Source organism: Mustela nivalis (genome assembly GCF_964662115.1).
Source record: "Mustela nivalis genome assembly, chromosome: 14".
NCBI lineage: Eukaryota > Metazoa > Chordata > Mammalia > Carnivora > Mustelidae > Mustela > Mustela nivalis.
In genome coordinates this window covers 71,257,141-71,275,430 of record NC_139033.1, presented here as the reverse complement: position 1 = coordinate 71,275,430, position 18,290 = coordinate 71,257,141, and the positions used below count along the sequence as shown (strand labels likewise).

The following is an 18,290-nucleotide window of genomic DNA, read 5'->3' as shown; positions in this document are numbered from 1 at the left end:
TTTGTTTTTTTTTTCTTTTTAGAGATTTTATTTATTTATTTGACAGAGAGAGATCACAAGTAGATGGAGAGGCAGGCAGAGAGAGAGAGAGAGATAGGGAAGCAGGCTCCCCGCTGAGCAGAGAGCCCGATGTGGGACTCGATCCCAGGACCCTGAGACCATGACCCGAGCCGAAGGCAGCGGCTTTAACCCACTGAGCCACCCAGGTGCACTATAGTTGTTTTTTTTTTCTCTTTTTAATCCGGGACCCCAATCTAACATATACTGCATTTAATTGTCATGTAGCTTTAGTTTCCCTTAATCTCAGCCTTTTCCCCCTACTTATAAGATACAATATGTGAGGCTCCTGGATGGTTCAGTTAGTTGGTTAAGTGTCTGCCTTCAACTCAGGGTCCTGGGATCGAGACCTGTGTTGGGCTCCCTGCTTACTGGAGAAGCTGCTGCTTCCTTTGCCCCTGACCCCTGCTTGTGCTCTCTCTCTTTCTCAAATAAATAAATGTTATTTTAAGATTTTATTTATTTATTTATTTGACAGACAGAGATCACAAGTAGGCAGAGAGGCAGGAAGAGACAGAGGAGGAAGCAGGCTCCCTGCTGAGCAGAGAGTCAGATGACCATCCCAAGACTCTGGGATCATGACCTGAGCCAAAGGCAGAGGCTTTAACCCACTGAGCCACTGAGGCACCCCTCAAATAAATAAGTTTTTAAAAAAGGAAAGGTACCATATGCAAAGAGTCCCGGCCTACTGTCTTATACAATGTATCAAAATTAAATTCAGATTAATCACCTCAGCTGGACTGTTGTGTCCTCAGCATCTTTAGTAAGCTCCTATGCCTTATTAACTTGGTCCCATCCACTTTTAAACACTCTTACTTTCTGGATCAGTAAGATGACCATGATCCAGGCCCACCTTTTGCTTTTCCTATTCCAGACCTGAAATCAAACAGGGAGTCAGTTCCTTTCAGTGGAAATAGTTTTTTGATTGCTGTGATTTAATATACAGCATTTGTATGCTGTGGGAAAAAAGAAGAGTAGTCTTGGATAGGTTGGGGAACTGTGATAATGTATCCCATGATCTACTTTCTCCAGCAGATATCAATTACTTTATAGTTGCTAATTATGGAAATAATTTCTGACAATTGGTTTTTAAAAAGATTATCATCAGCTACATTAAATTAATTAAAACAAGGAGGCCACTAGACTGGGGTGGCTTTGATACCTTAGTAGCCTACGGAAGCAAACAAAACAGACACCGAAAATGCCTCAAGGTTAAGAAATCAAAAACCTAAGGACAACCAATTGCAAACAGAAACTGGACTATAAAGCCCTAGCCGTAGCCGATCAAATGATCTCCTGGCTTTGCTTCTGTCTTTATAAAAAAGTCTCAACCCAGTTCCGGGGGCGGCGGGGGGGGAGAACCCCTTAGCGCTTCCAGTTTGGCACTGCCTGATTCAAATCAGTGGTTGCTCAAATAAACTTAAAATCTGTAATATGCTTCAGTTTCTCTCTCTCTTTCTCTTTTTTAAGATTTTATTTATTTATTTGACAGAGAGAGACACAGCAAGAGAGGGAATACAAGCAGGGGGAGTGGGAGAGGGAGAAGCAGGCTCCCCACTGAGCAGGGAGCCCAGTGTAGGGCTCCATCCCAGGACCCTGGGATCATGACCTGAGCCAAAGACAGATGCTTAATGCCTGAGCCACCCACGCACCCCTTCACTTTCTTTTTTAACAGCCATCTCTTGTCCTTGAAGTCATCTGTGGAACTTTGATAAAACGTTTGTTCACAGGTTTAAAATAGATTATTCAAAGTAATGAGATTCAGAGGACGTGGAAAAAAAGAATTTGTATTCCAGGTGAATAATCTGATTGCATGATCTTAAAAGTTTTCTTCTAAATCAATGTTACGTGATTTTGCAATGAATGACAGTGACCCCTACTGGGATTGGTCATGTAATGATTTACTTAATTGAATGATTCATTGGCTATGACACATGAGACAATTATTTCTGCTACTTTATGATATTGTCTGTCTAATGCCGTGACTGAGCTGTGCCCCATGCATGAGGAATCCTTAAGTGCTGAATCATGAGAGCAGTGGTACAAACTCTTGTAATTATTTTTAGTCTAAATATTTAAATATTAAATAATAACATTTCAGAAATTTGCCCTTTACCCATATCCCTTTTGTCTGTTGGGGGAAGGATGGCAAGCTATTAGTTTCTTAATGAATGAAGAAATTAGGAAAAAAGAAACCATTATTATTATTTTTTAAAGATTATTTATTTATGTATTTATTTGACAGACAGAGATCACAAGTAGGCAGAGAAGCAGGCAGAGAGACAGAGGAAGGGAAGCAGGCTCCCCGCTGAGCAGAGAGCCCGATGTGGGGCTCGATTCCAGGATCTTGAGATCATGACCTGAGCCGAAGGCAGAGGCTTTAACCCACTGAGCCACCCAGGCACCCCACGAAACCATTAGTAAGAAAAGATTCTACGTTAATGATACCATCCCTGGATACACATATGATATCTTACCGGGATGAACATTTTTAAAGCTTTTTAGAAAATTTGTGCTAGAGATGTTTATGAATCTAAAATCCTACTCTTTCAAAATCCACTTCAGCTTGAAAAGGTATGTTTTTGTTTGTTTTATTGTAAAATAAACATAGCAAAATTTATCATTTTAACCATTTTCAGTTGTGTCGTTCGGTGGCATTAAGTACATTCATACCATTGTGCAAAGAAGAAGGTAGGTCCGTAAGTTGTGGCCTTGGTCTGTTCAGATCTGTTTCGAATTATGTCAGGCACAAGGGGAAGTTTGTTTGAGCGTATTTCATCCTGGTTGATATACAGCAGAGACCGGAGTCAGGTGCGTAACATCCCATCCTAATGGACAGGCATGATTTTAATGAGAACAAACACTACATATAAAATAAGGAAACCTTGGGACGCCTGGGTGGCTCAGTTGGTTAAGCAGCTGCCTTCAGCTCAGGTCATGATTCCAGGGTCCTGGGATCGAGTCCCACATCAGGCTCCTTGCTCAGCAGGGAGCCTGCTTCTCCCTCTGCCTCTGCCTGCCCTTCTGTCTGCCTGTGCTCGCTCTCTCCCCCCCTCTCTCTGATAAATAAATAAAATCTTTAAAAAAAAAATAAGGAAACCTTAAATAGAATTCACTTTTTATTTTTATAAACTCACATAAAAGTAGACACCAGAAGGGGGGCCTGGCTGGCTCAGGTCTCCATCTCTGGGTCATGAATTCAAGCCCCATGTTAGGCTCCATGCCCAGTGGAAAAAGAAAAAAAGATAGACAACAAAATCTTTTTGACACTAATATATAAATGGATAAATGATGTAAACAATTCATAAGATATAATAATAGTTGTAGTAATATAAATAACAAAAGAGCAAAAACTTATTATGCTTTATTATATATGTCAAGCACTGTTTTGGTCAAGAAGTGCTTCATTTCTGTTATGTTACTTAATCCTCATAACAACTCTATGAGGTGGACAGTTGTACATCAGAGAAGCTGTGCAGTGTTAAGAACACTGTTACTGGAACCAGAATTCATAACCTGGGCTTAAATCCTGGTCTGCCATTTATTGCTGTGTGGCCTGGGAGAGTTACTTAACCTCTCTGTGCCTTATTTTTCATTATTTAAAAAATAGGGCCTGTGCCAGTAATAGTACCTACCTTATAGAACTGTTGTGAAGATTAAATAAATCACGGGGCACCTGGGTGTCTCAGTGGGTTAAGGCTCTGCCTTCAGCTCAGGTCATGATCTCGGGGTCCTGGGATTGAGCCCCACATCGGGCTCTCTGCTCAGCGGAGAGCCTGCTTTCCCCTCTCTCTGCCTGCCTCTTTGCCTACTTGTGATCTCTCTTTCTGTCTTTTTCTCTCTCTTAAATAAATAAATAAAATCTTAAAAATAAATAAATAAATAAATCCCTATAAAGTGTCTGAAACCATGAACCAGAGTTGTCTGTTTTTTTTTTTTTAAGATTTTATTTATTTATTTGACAGAGATCACAAGGAGGTAGAGAAGCAGGCAGAGAGAGAGGAGGAAGCAGGCTCCCCACTGAATAGAGAGCCTGATGCAGGGCTCAGTCCCAGGACTCTGGGATCATGACCCAAGCCAAAGGCACAGGCCTTAACCCATGGAGGCACCCAGGCACCCCAAGAATTCTCTGATTTCGGAGCTCTTAACTGTTCTATTAAGCTCTTCCATTCAGTCATTCCACAGATACTGCAATGCTAGGCCCCATCTAGGTGCTATGGATCCAGTAATGATTGTAAGAAAGCCCCCAATCTTTCCCATCCTAAAACTTACAGTATTAAAATTGTTTAGCCTCAATATAGTCAAAAAAGAAAAATGAAAACTGTTAAATGCTAAAGCCAGTAGCAACGTTAAGTTTACTGACGTAATATTCTCATGTAATATAAAGAAATGTGAAATTAGCAGTTATTTTAGCCAAAAAAATACAGGCATAGGCATTTTTAAAAATATTTTTATTTATTTGACAGAGAGAGAGATCACAAGCAGGCAGAGAGGCAGGCAGAGAGAGAGAGGAGGAAGCAGGCTCCCTGCTGAGCAGAGAGCCGGATGCGGGACTCGATTCCAGGACCCTGGGATCACGACCTGAGCCGAAGGCAGCGGCTTAACCCACTGAGCCACCCAGGCGCCCCCAGGCATAGGCATTTAAAGTTATAAAATTGTTGGCACCATTTATTCCATGAACCACAATGAAAAAATCCAAAATATAAAACCATATTTATGAAGGTATTTGTTAGAGTATCATTTATGAAAGAAAAAGAAAAAAAAGTCCAAAGATTTTATCAACTGGGAAATCTTAAATAAATTATGATGCTATGTAGCCACTTACAGCATATGTGTATAAGGAAATTCTACAAAATAATTGTTTCAGGCAGCAGCATAGTGATTTCCCAAAGACAATCACATCTGATCCCCAGAATCTCTGACTATGTTAGGTTACATGACAAGGGGTAGTTAAGGTGGCTAATCAGGGTACCATAAAATAGGGAATTATCCTGGATAGGTGGGCCTAATGTAACCACAAGGGTTATTAAAAGTGGAGGGGAGAGGGCAGAAGAGTCAGTGTTAGTCAGTGTCAGTGATATGTGGTGAGAAATATTTGATTGGCCATAACTGGCTTTGAAGATTGGAAAAGGGACCTTTAGCCAAGGAATGTGGGCAGCCTCTAAAAGCTAGAAAAGAGGAGGAAATGGATTCTGTACTCGGGCTTCTGGAAAGGAATGTAGTAGCCCTGACAATCTTTTGATTTTAGTCAAATGATACCCATTTTGGGCTTTTGACCCCCAGAACTATAAGATAATAAGTTTGTGTGTGTGTGTGTTTTAAAAAAATTTATTTATTTATTTGAGAGATAGAAATAGAAAGCACAGAGAGAGAGAGAGTGAGAGGGAGAAGGCGGCTCCCCACTGAGCAGGAAACCCAACATGGGACTCCATCCCAGGACTCTGAGACCACGATTGGAGCTGAAGGCAGATGCTTAACCAACTGAGCCACCCAGACACCCTAAATTTGTGTTGTTTTAAGCTAAAAAATTAGTGCAAATCGGTACAACAGCAATAAGAAGTTAATGTAATAATCTTGGGTGAGAAGGTGTCAAAAATTGCTCTGTGTTCCTAGGCTGTATCCCAACTGAGTTTTCTTTTCTAAGATTTTATTTATTTCAGAGAGAGTGCACGCGTATGCACATACATGAAAGCATGAGTATGTTAGGGGAGGAAGGGCAGAGGGAGAAGCAGACTCCCCACTGTACAAGGAGATTGACGCTGTGCTCAATTCTAACCCCAGATCCAGTGACCATGACCTCTGCCGAAGGCAGACACTTAAACTCACTGAGCCACAAAGGCACCTTCCGACTGACTTTTCGAAAGCGGTGCAATCATCCTCAATCTAAGCTGTGAGTCTTTATAACAGATGCTTGGAAGGGGGGAGATGGGGGCATGAACACATCAGGCTCCTGGAACCCGTTTGTATTTTCTGATAAATACTCTAGTTTCCTTCCTTTACAGATAACTATCCTTAGTTTGTGAGAAAATTTGGTTTTCAAATTCTGGCAGGCTTCAGACAACCAAATATATATACAACAATTTTGGATATCCTTCTGGAAACAGAAAGGACATCTGTAAGGAAGGCTATATGATTTCTTCCCCCTTTTCTTTCAGATGGCCCTCCTTCAGCTAAATCTGTCTTTACTGTAGCTCCTTTCCAAAGGCTAAAGATGTATCTAACAGCTTGAGTTTTTCCTACTAATGTCACAAATGCTGCAGTCCCAACATACAACAAACCTCAGTTTAACCAACAGTTCTGCTACCATGTGCCAAGAATGGCTAACTTCCCAGCCCAGAACGGTGGCGCCCTCAGCCCACCCTCAACTCAACCCAATCAATTCCATATATAGGATCTGTCACCTGTCACACTCCATGCCAAATTCTGTATTGATTAGGATTAACTAAAAACATTAATTCAGGGGCACCTGGCAGTCTCAGTCAAAAGAGCATGTAACTTTTGATCTCGGGATTGTGACTTCCAGCCCCACACGAGGTGTAGAGATTACTTAAATTAAAAACAACAACAACAACAAAATAGTAATAAAAATAAAAACATGAACTCATACTACCTTAAAAAAAAAAGAACCTACATATTAAGGACCTTGATAATCATAGAGGTGACATTACAAATCAGTATGAGGAAGGCTTTTTTCAACAGGATATTGATTTTTAGTAAATATCTTTAATAAATCCTACTAAGACAATCGATTAGCCACATGGAGATTTTAAAAAATCAAACAAAATAGGCCCTACCTCATAGCATATACAAAAAGTGAATTCTGGGTAACTAAAAAAACCTAAATGTAAAAAGCAAAATTTTAAAATTTTGAACAAAATAGAGAAGAATTTTTTTTTTAAAGATTTTATTTATTTATTTGACAGAGAGAAGTCACAAGTAGACGGAGAGGCAGGCAGAGAGAGAGAGAGGGAAGCAGGCTCCCTGCTGAGCAGAGAGCCCGACACGGGACTCGATCCCAGGACCCTGAGATCATGACCTGAGCTGAAGGCAGCGGCTTAACCCACTGAGCCACCCAGGCACCCTAGAGAAGAATTTCTTACTTAAGATGTAAAAATCATAAACTATAAGGGGAAAAAATGATACATTTAATTACATTAAAACTTTAAAATTCTGTTTAACAAAAAGATATATTTTTAAAGTAAAAAAATAAAATGAGTCACATGAGATAAGATCAGTTCACTATATTTATTTCGCTTACAAAGAATCAGTACCTGGAATACATCGAAAAACAAACTCAGAAATTAATGAGAAAAAGACAAATAATGCAACAACAACAACAAATGAACAAAAGCCATGAATAAAGAATTCACAGATGGGAATGGAAGGAACCCAGCTGGGGACCCAGCCTCCTCAGTGCAGTGGCTGATGAGCTAACCCATTAACAGATGAGGTCAAGAAGCTTTCTTCCTATTGGACAAAGATGGCCATAACCCATTACAACAGAGGAACTTGGACCTGTCATGAGGTCACTGGGTCAGAACCCAGCAGAGGCTGATTTGCAGAATATGATCAACAAAGTGGATGTTACCAATGGAGCATCTTCTGACTGTGTTTTTAATAAAAACTTCTGACCCATGACTTGGGGCCAGCAGATTAGGGTGTGGCTGTGGACTTCAGCACAACCATCAACACCGCTGTTTAAAAAATTACAATTTACATCCATTCTAAATTGTAAATTCAAGTCTTTTTTTCCCCAATAAAAAGACTATTAACTTAAAAAAAAGAATTCACATGAGGAAAAACCTATATGACTGATAAACATGAGAAGATTCTTACTCTAATGGTAATCAGAGAAATGCAAATTTAAAACACAAGATCCTGTTTTATGCTTATGGAATTGGCAACAGTTTCGGTTCTGAGAATACCAACTGTGGGTGAGGATGTGGAGCCCCTAGAACTCTCATCTGCTCTGGGTACGAGTACAACTTTGTAAGACCAGAGTGTGGTAAGGGGGCCAGGCTGAGGTTGGGCATAAACTGTGGCAGGCACAGTGATTCTTAGCTTAGCTCAGCCTGGCTTCCCTCAGTGTTGTGACGTGAATGGTGGTAGAAACTGGGGTTTTGTGCTTTCATTTAAAAGTCAAATGGTAGGAGACGGTACCAAGAAGAGAAGACACCTCTCTTTTCCATTGTCTGTAAGTGTAGAGGTGAGCTCTGCTTGGCTCTGCTTGATCACATGCCTTCTCTAGGTATGTTCCCAAGGGCATGGAGTTATTATTTTAAGCTCAGTCAAGAGTCATGTACCTGCTCCTTTGAGTAGACAGGGCCAGGGCCTGGCATTATGCTTGACAGTTACATGCAGACCACCCAGACTCTGGGAGGGGCAGACTCCCAGAGGGGAAAGAGGGTTTAGGCAAATTCAAACCACAGATGTCCACTGTAAGATCAAACAGATCATGCTCTTTTGTGGCCTTTTATCCTTTACCCACAATTACTAATATTACGTAGACATTTCTCAGGGAGGGATTTATTTTTAATTTTTAAATTTTTTTAAATTGAGCTTGTCGAGAAGGAAAAACTTCCTCTACCCATTTAGGTTCAGTAAGTAGAGCCCTTTTATTTAAACCAACAAAAGACAGATTAATAGGGGCAAGGCATCGACTTTTAATTAATACTCACATATACAGAAATAGACAGAAAATAGACAGAAAAACTCCAAAAAACAATTAGATACAGGATTTATATTCCCTTTTAAGAAAGGAGAGAGGTTTGGGCTTCTAGGGATGACAAATCGTGGGGAAATGACAAGCAAATATATGGGGCAAATAATGGAGGATATAGTTTACTTTTAGTAAAGGTGTGTTTACACAAACTCATCTCCTTGCCAGCCCCTCCTCTACAGTGATAAGAGTCACTCTCTTTCTGGTGGAGGGGAGGGGAGACATCTTCACAAAGGGAAATTTATGCCCTGTTTTAAGCAGATAAGGGGGCACATGATCTCTTCCCGCATCTCTTGATACTCAGTTGCCTTTAGCTAAAAATAATTCTTATGCCAGAGTGGCATATTTTGGTATGGCGTAGTCTGATCCCTTTCAAGGTTTAATTTACAAATAATAGAATTCACCATTTCTGGTATTTAGTTCTGTGAGTTTGACAGACAGATTTGGTGGTAACCACAACCATAGTCAAAGCATAATTAGTTACATGATACAGTCTCATAGACTCAGCCAATCCAGGCTGATGTTTCCCTTGACAATCACCATTACCGGTGGCTGGGGTACCCCGACAGGAGTAAATCCCCACTCCTGGGGTCCCCTGGTGAGCAGCTAGGTGCTGGGACTAAGAGCCCCAGAATGAGTGCACCAAGTGAAAAGAAAAGGCTCCTTCAAAGGCAGGAATACTGGACAGGGCAAAGTTGCAGATTCAATGACAGTGTCCAAGGAAACAGATTTAATGTGAGTAAACTCAGGAACTTAACAGGGCCCTTGTGATCTCTGGGATCAGGGCCACCACAAGCATAACTCCTCTCGCTTCATAACGGCCCTGAGCCTGGCCTGCATTCCACACCCCCAGAAGGTATGGTGATTCAGGAGTCCCATCATCATCCAACCCTCTGAGGGGTTGCTTTGCAAGGGTAAAGACAGCAACAGGAAAACCCCATAAGAAAGTTTAATTGTGGGACACCTGGGTGGCTTAGTTGGTTAGGTGTCTGCCTTCGGCTTGGGTCCTGGGATCCAGTCCTGAATCTGGCTCCCTGCTCAGTGGAGAGCCTGCTTCTGCCTTTGCCCCTCCCCCCACTCATACACTCACTCACACACACACACACACACACACACACACACACACACTCTTTCTCTCTCTCTCTCTGTGTCACAAAACATAAATAAAAATAAAATCTAAAAAAAAAAAAAAGATAGTTTAATTGCTGTGTCCCCAAGGAGGGCTTTGAGGGGTAAAGAGAGAGCCTGGACATGGACAGGTAGGCAGGCTCTTAGGTAGGCTAAGCTGTGGACAGCATGCTGATGGCAGTGACTGTGTAATGTGGATTAAAACTCAGTACCAAGTAGTTCCCAATTGGTCTAAAAAAGTTTCCTGGAAGTTAGATGTCCCATGGTGTGTCCAACTTTAGGCAATGTCATCAGGATGCCTTTTTTTTTTTCAATGCCTCCTGTTTGGGGCTCCTTTCTTCAGAGTCTCCTCATGTGGCTTGGAAGATGACTGTCCATATCCTCAGAATCTCTCTCTCACAGTCTGCAGACCATCAGCTAAGCCCGGTTCCAGCTAGCTTAAGTACCTTGCCCTGAATGAGGTCAGAGGGTCTAAATCAGACTGTGCTCAACACATGCAGTAGAAGGTGGTGGCTGAAACCAACACAAATTGAAGCAATAATCTAAAACAATAAAAGGCATTATTTGTAATTATTGAAATGGTTATTTTAGTAATACTAACAATAACTGAAAAAATGATTTCAATAATAATAATACATTGAGTTCCTATTAAGCACCAAGTGCTATCCTTTACAAAGACTCTCTCATGTAATCACCACAGCCCATTAAGTAGGGACTATTCCCATTTCACAGATGGCAAAACTGTCCTCCCCCAGCCCCCCACCCCCCCACCCAGTTTTGTACTCTAATACCCCGCCTGGTGTACAAACACCAGGCGGGAGGGGGTGGGGTGGGGGAGGACACCGGGGCTGTCTGGTGCAATGGCTCTCTCATTTGTGTGTGGCCATCAGTTCTTACTTTCCAATCCCATTTCTATCACTCAAGTGTCCATTTCACAATATATCCTGGCCGTTGTCTCTAGATCCAGAAGATACTCATCAGCAGCTTTCTCCCTAGGAGAGTTGCTTTGGTACCCAACTTAGGAGTTGACTTGTGAATTTTTGTTTCAGAGGCTGACCTTTTAATAACCTTGTCTTCCAACACTATACCTGTCAAGGAGCTGGTGCTGAAGATGAGTCAGACTGAGCCTTCTCCACAGAAGTGAGAGACAAGGACATCTCAACAAATGGCAATCCTGTAATGGACTGTAATGGAAGTGTGAGGCTCACGAAGGAAAGACCTCATTCTTCAGAGGAAATCAGAAAGGAGGACCCATTAAAGGTAGAGATTTGATCTGTTTGTTCATTGTGGTATACCCCACTCCTTAAACAGTGTCTACCATGTGGGAGAGATCTGTCAAAAAACTGAACAAAGCAAGTGGTATTTAACTTGCCTCTTGACCAGTGAGGACGGTTCCAGGCAGGATCAGCATTTGCAAAGGCACAATAGGATGAAGACCTTTGGGATTTGCTGCTTTTGAGATATCTGCAGTGGTTCCTTCCTTCTTAGCCCCAAACACAAACATGTGCTGGGAGAAAATCCTGTGCTTGAAAGGTGATCTCGGGCAGTAGTATGGACTACAGAAGTGAGTTCTTCGGGGAATTAGTAAAAATCATTGTTGGAATAACTTCAGAAATACTCTCTGGTTTAGACTTTCATGATGTTCATCAAATATTTCTTGCATTCTACCTTTCAGACACATTATAGGATTACAATTCTTCACTCCCCCTGAGGTTTTGGTTTGGCCATGTGACTTTTTTGCCCCCACAAAATGTTAAAAGGATGTAGTGGAAACTTTAAGAGGCCGTGCTCTGCTCAGTTGTTGTGTAGCCTAAGCAAGAAATGAGCCTTTGTGTTAAAAGCCCCCACTTTCACCTTCCATTGGTCTAGTGAATCCTCACCGAAGCCCTATGAGGGAGATACTGTTCCAATTTTCCAGATAAGGAAAAGGAGGGTTGTTCATAACCAACCTACCTCTGGATCTGTGTTCTCCACTGGGATGACAACCAGTGGTGGCCGTATGTTGTGATGAGCACTTGAAACGTGGTTGGTCCAAACTGAGATGTGCTAGAAGTGTAAAATACATACCAGTTTCAAAATGGTATGAAAGAATGGAAAATGTCTCATTCATAGTTTATATGGGGTACATGATGAAATAATATTTTAATGTTTATTCATCTATTTTTTTTAAAAGATTTTATTTATTTATTTGACAGACAGAGATCACAAGTAGGCAGAGAGGCAGGCAGAGAGAGGAGGAAGCAGGCTCCCTGCCGAGCAGAGAGTCCGATGTGGGGCTCGATCCCAGGACCCCAGGATCATGACCTGAGCCGAAGGCAGAGGCTTTAACCCACTGAGCCACCCAGGCGCCCCTTTATCTATTTATTTTTAAGACATTTTATTTTCTTTCTTTTTAAGAATTTTTTATTTTATTTTTTTAGTGAGAGAGAGAGTGAGAAAGTACAGTTGAGGGAGGGGTAAAGGGAAAGGAAGAGAGAGAATCTTAAGTAGACTCCACACCCAGTGTGGAGCCTGATGCAGGGTTTGATCTCACAACCCTGCCCAAAATCCAGTCAGTTGCTTAACTAACTGAGCCACCCATGTGCCCCAGGATTTTTTATTTTCAGTTGATCTCTACACCCAACATGGGGTTTAAACTCACAACCCCAAGATTAAGAGTTGCATGCTCTACCAACTGAGCCAGCCAGGTCCCCCTATGAAATAATATTTTAGGCACAGTGGGTTAAATAAAATATGTTATTAAAATTAGTTTCAGGGTGCCTGGGTAGCTTACTCATTAAGCCTCCGACCCTTGCTTGTGACTCAGGTCACAGTCTCAGAGTTGTGAGATCGAACCCCCCCATCAGGCTCCCAGCTCTGTGTGGAGTCTGCTCAAGATTCTACCCGCCCACCTGCTCCCCTTCCCCTCCACTTCTCCCCTTGCTCACCCTTAACGCACTCTCTCTCTCTCAAATGAATAAATAATATCTTTTAAAAAATTAGTTTCACCTTTTTATTTTTACTTTCTCCTCCAATTTTTTGTTTAAATTCCAGCTAGTTAACATAGAGTACAATAATAGTTTCTTTTTTGTTTTTACTTTTTAAAAATAGAGCTACTGGGGGCACCTGGGTGGCTCAGTGGGTTAAGCCACTGCCTTCAGTTCTGGTCATGATCTCAGGGTCCTGGGATTGAGCCCTGCATCTGGCTCTCTGCTCGGCGGGGAACCTGCTTCCTCCTCTCTCTCTGCCTGCCTCTCTTCCTGCTTGTGATCTCTCTCTGTCAAATAAATAAATAAAATCTTAAAAAAAAAATAGAGCTACTAAAAGATTTAAAACTACATAGATAGCTTGCGTTAGTAGCTTGTACTATATTTCTTTGGGATCCTACTGGTTCATAGTTACAGATTGAGGAAGCAAAGAGTGGCTCTGGGGCTCTAAAGGCAGCACTCTCTCTAGTATACCTTCCGTCCCCTCCAGAGCTGTTTTATTGGTGAAGCCGGTTTGACTGACAGCCATCTATGTGTATTTATTCATGGATTCATAGAGCAAATATTTATTGAACAGTTACTGTATGCAAGGCATGTAAGAGAGTGGTATGATTTCACTCTGCCCAGAACTCCTAGTCCTGCTGTGGATAGCAGTCTTGTGCTTGGAAAACTGATAAATGGCCAAGTTGGAAGGTAAATGAGATGCGAAAATAGGAATGCTGTTCAGGGGGCGCCTGGGTGGCTCAGTGGGTTAAAGCCTTTGCCTTCGGCTCAGGTCATGATCTCAGGGTCCTGGGATAGAGCCCTGCGGGGAGCTTACTTCCCTCTCTCTCTGCCTGCCTCTCTGCCTACTTGTGATCTCTTTCTGTCAAATAAATAAATAAAACTCTTTTAAAAAAGGAATGCTGTTCAGGAAGGGAAATATGAACTGGGTTGGAGTAATAAAAATTTTTTTAAAAAAGTAAAAAGACCTGGTTAAAGACCATCCTGCCCAGCTTTAAAGCCAATTTGCCCCATGAACTTCCCTAAATAACCACAACCTAGGGAAACTGAGCAAGTCTGGTTATCACATTTCTTCTGGTCCTGTGCTTGTCGATACTTTAAAAAGAAACCAATCTGTGCACTTTATTTATTTATTATGTATTTTTATTATTGAAGTATAGTTGACATACTAGATATAGTTGACATATTAGTTGACATATTAGATTCAGGTGTACAACATAGCAATCCGAAAATCCTATACATTGCTTAATACTTCACAGTCTGTGCATTTGAGATGCAAGTCCTTACCATTGGGGGGAAAAGCCACTAAGAATTCTGCTTCATTTTGTCCCAATTTTTTTTTTTTTTTAATTTGTCAGAGAGAGAGCGAGCAAGAGCGAGCACAGGCAGACAGAGTGGAAGGCAGAGTCAGAGGGAGAAGCAGGCTCCCCGCAGGGCAAGGAGCCCAATGTGGGACTCGATCCCAGGACGCTGCGATCATGACCTGAGCCGAAGGCAGCTGCTTAACCAACTGAGCCACCCAGGCGTCCCTCATTTTGTCCCAATTAGACAGAGGGAGATAACAAGAGTGATGCCATATGTCATAAGTGAAAATAACTGGACAATTCTAAATTTTCATTCTTTCCTTTTTTTTCCTTTCTTTCGTGAGAGAGAGAATGAATTTGAGCATGAGTGGGGCAGGGGGGCAGGGCTGAGGGAGAGGGAGAAGCAGGCCCCCTGCTCAGCAGGGATGTGATGTGGGATTCGATCCCAACACCCTGGGATCATAACCTGAGCTGAAGGCAGATGCTTAACCAACTGAGCCATCCAGGTGCCTCCCAAATTTTCATTCTTAAATGATTGATTATTGGAAGGAATACTAATCCTAAAATGTAAGCCGATAAACATTTTTTCACTTCTTAGCAGTCCATGCTCATGTCAAACCCTTTGATTTTTATATATCTTTTAACTCAACCTTGTGTAGAATAAGCCATTTTCTTTATCTTTTATAAGCCAAGAACCCTCTGCCAGTGATTTCCACAGGGTGATCTATAGTCAGTATCGTTAGTGTTGATATAGTCAATATCCTCAATATTGGAGAGAACTTGCCTCAGCCCAGAGACGGAGTTTAGAGAGTACGGCCTGAGGATCTGTTTTTGTTCCAGGCCATTCCTATGCTCCCTAAAGTTGGGGAGGCCTATGAACCACTTGCCATCTTCCATTCTCCCCAGTAAGCTCAAAGGGCAGGAGGGTTGAAGGCTAGAAACATTTTGAAACACCTCTGACTGTCAGGGGGACTAGAGAGGATTATTCATAACCCCTTGGGGTGCAGAAATCGGGAACTTCCGAAGTTCTGGGCTCATGCATCTTGCATTAGTTATTTAGCATGCAGGAAACCCCTCCGCCCACGGTGCCATGGCACAAGGCTTCTTGGCACCCTTAAAGAAAACAAAGTTGGGAGTTTTTCAGGTTTCCCAAGGACCTCTGATTTCCTGCTCTGTTATCTGAAAATAAATAGAATGATTATATTCTTTTCCTTCTTCAAAGAGTGTGACTATACCTGATAATTTTTCTTAATGGCAGAAATAAAATAGTGGTTTGAGGGGCGCCTGGGTGGCTCAGTTGGTTGAGTGGCTGCCTTTGGCTCAGGTCATGATCCCAGAGTCCCAGGATCGAGTCCTGCATCAGGATCCCAACTCCATGGGGAATCTGCTTCTCTCTCTGATCCTCCCCCTTCTCATGCTCTCTCTTTCCTTCTCTCTCTCCAATAAACAAATAAAATCTTTTAAAAAATAAATAAATAAAATAGTGGTTTGAGGAGACATACTAAGCAAGTGGCCAGGAAGATGGATTTGGTGAAAGACCATTCCTTCTTGACAAGAACAGAGCAGCCTAGAAGGCCGTAGATACCTCATTTCCTTGTAAGAACAATCCTGTGTCCTCTTCGGGTTACAGCCTCCTTGCAGCCCAGATGGAGCTTGGGTTCCCTTTCTTCTGGGGCACTGATTGGGTCTGGATACTTTTATTTTTCACTTTTTGTTCTGAATTAATTTTAGACTCACAAGAAGTTGCAAAAATAGTACAGCGAGTTCCTGTGTCCTCTTCATCCAGCTTCCCTCAGTGATAACATCTTACATAACCACGGAGTGTTATCAAAACCAGGAAACTGAAATTCATACAATGTTATTAATCATACTACAAACTTGGCCATTTTTGGTGTGTGGTTATCTAGTCAAGATGGCTCAGGAGTTACCTTGGGAAGCATCCTACAAGACACCCTGGATATGTACCCAGCACACAACGTGAAAGACTAGCTTCACTTCAGACTCCACGAACATTCACGAGAACAGCCTAAGTGCTCTGTGGGAGGAAGCAACATTTTCTTTTTTGTAAGGATTAGCCGTGACATCCCTGCACAGCAGTGGTGTTTGGTTCAAGTTTTCTGAAGGCTGCAAACAAGTTCCAAAGAGCCAACTGTTTATTGGTATTTTTTTTTAAGTTTGATACTTTTTTTTTTTTTAAGATTTTATTTATTTATTTGTCAGAGACAGGACAAAGGAGAGCGGCATGCAGAGGGAGAAGCAGGCTCGATCGATCCCACCTGCGTCGGAGGCAGGCACTTAACCGACTGACCCAAGTGTCCCTGTTTATTGGTATTAACTGGTTTTCTTATGCTGCATTTTGCCTTGTGCACTTAATACATACAAGTCCTTACATGTCTATAGAGTTTTAGATCTATAAAACCTTTACACATAGCTTACTGTATTTATTTCTTGCAGTTAGGATCCTTACTATAATTTATATTTTATAGGTTAGGAAACTGAGTGTTGGAGAGATTAGAAGGCTTGGACCCATGCCTAGATTCTGGGGATCACCTCATTCTAATGCCTCTTTTATTTTTCCTTCTCTCCAAATATTCTGTTGTTGTTTTAACAACAACAAAATATTTTGGGTTTTTTTTTTTTTTTTTTTTTGCTATGCCTTTTAATCTATCAAATAATTCTGTAAGGTTTATTGTAAAAAAAAAAAAAGAGCAGGCCCAAGCACACAGCCCTGGTTAACAATCTCCAGAAGGAACCACTTGAACTTTTAGCTGCAACTTTTGGTCCTTATCTTCACATCTCTAATAACATGCTTATACTGCTATTTCTTGATTTTTCTTTCCCCACTTTTAAGCACTATCTACTGATTTCCCACATTGGAAGGTGAGGATTTTATTTTCTATCATTACCTTTTCCCCTGCTCCCATCTCACAACACACTCAGGATATTTCACAGTTTGGGGTATGTTGGTGTTTGGGGGTTTCTTTATGTGACTAAAAATGCTTGTCACTGCTGACTAGTTGAGTCATACATATACTATGATTACTTATCAACTTTATATTTTCCCTGAAGTTAGTAACTGTCAAGATTTTTTTCTTTTGCTTAGTTTTTTAAGCAACTTACCCTGTCTAATATTTTTCTGTAATTTTCCCCATGGCCTGATCTCCTGTCAGTAACATGGATTTTCTGTCAGTTTCATCTGTTTGGAATTTTCTCTCCCCAACTGTTTTGACCTGCTTCTGGAGAGGCTGGTTACTCTCTAGGCTCAAAATAAAGCTGTCATCCTGGATTTCCTTCCCCTTTTTCCTGGTGATTCCTTTTGCAGCTCTCCTTTGTTGGATTCCCTGAATTCTTTCTAGGTTTATTCATTCATTTTGGTGGAGTATCTTCTCAGATATCGTTCTCTAATATCTTCCAAGTGTAGTTGTAGATACCTTTTTTTGAGACTTTGCATATCTGGAGACTTCTTCATTCTACTCTCATATTTGAGAGATAATTTGGCAGGAGATAGAAATTTAAATCTAAATCTCATTTTCCTGAGAATTTTTACATTATTTTATTTTCTTTGCTTACAATGTAGTCATTAAGGTGTCTACCATCCTTTTAATACCTGCTTCTTTATGAGCAATCTGTTTTTTCCTTGTGGAAGTTTCTAAGGTTAGCCTTTCTCCCTCATTTCATGGTGACATGCCTTTGAATATTATAATTTTCATCCATTGTGCTGGGTATTTGGTGAGCCCTTTCCATCTGAAAACTTGAATTATTTCTTTATTGTTTTTTCCTTCCATTTGGTCTGTTCTCTCCTCATTCTCAAATTTCTTACATTCATTTAGTGGACTTTCTGTATTCAGTCTCCCATTTTCTTATCTTTTGTCTTTTATTTTCCTTCTCTGTGTCTCCCTCCACCCCCTGCTTACTTTCTGAGAGATTTCTTAAATCTCCCATCTCCTCCAGGCAGTGTTATTATCTTTTATTTTAATGTTCTTTATTGATTCCAAGATGCACATTTTTTCACATTTTAAAACCTCTAAAATCAGGATTTAATTCATAGATAATGGCCCACTGCAATGACTGTTGTCCAGGCAGTAGTCATAACATCATTGTCACTGCCTATAC

General features: G+C 41.2%; 1 long non-coding RNA gene across 2 annotated transcripts in view; it reads left to right on the top strand.

Moving 5' to 3' along the window:
- The window catches only part of LOC309848006, a 55,020-nt gene extending 43,861 nt beyond the window's left edge, over nucleotides 1-11,159 (top strand). The window contains exon 8 of one of the 2 annotated variants that reach the window (XR_014302781.1): nucleotides 11,001-11,159. This is a non-coding gene — a long non-coding RNA (uncharacterized lncRNA). Of the gene's footprint in view, nucleotides 1-5,838; nucleotides 5,948-11,000 lie in introns of those variants that run through there. The other variant, XR_014302782.1, reaches the window with a different exon arrangement.
- The last annotated feature ends 7,131 nt before the right edge of the window (nucleotides 11,160-18,290 follow it).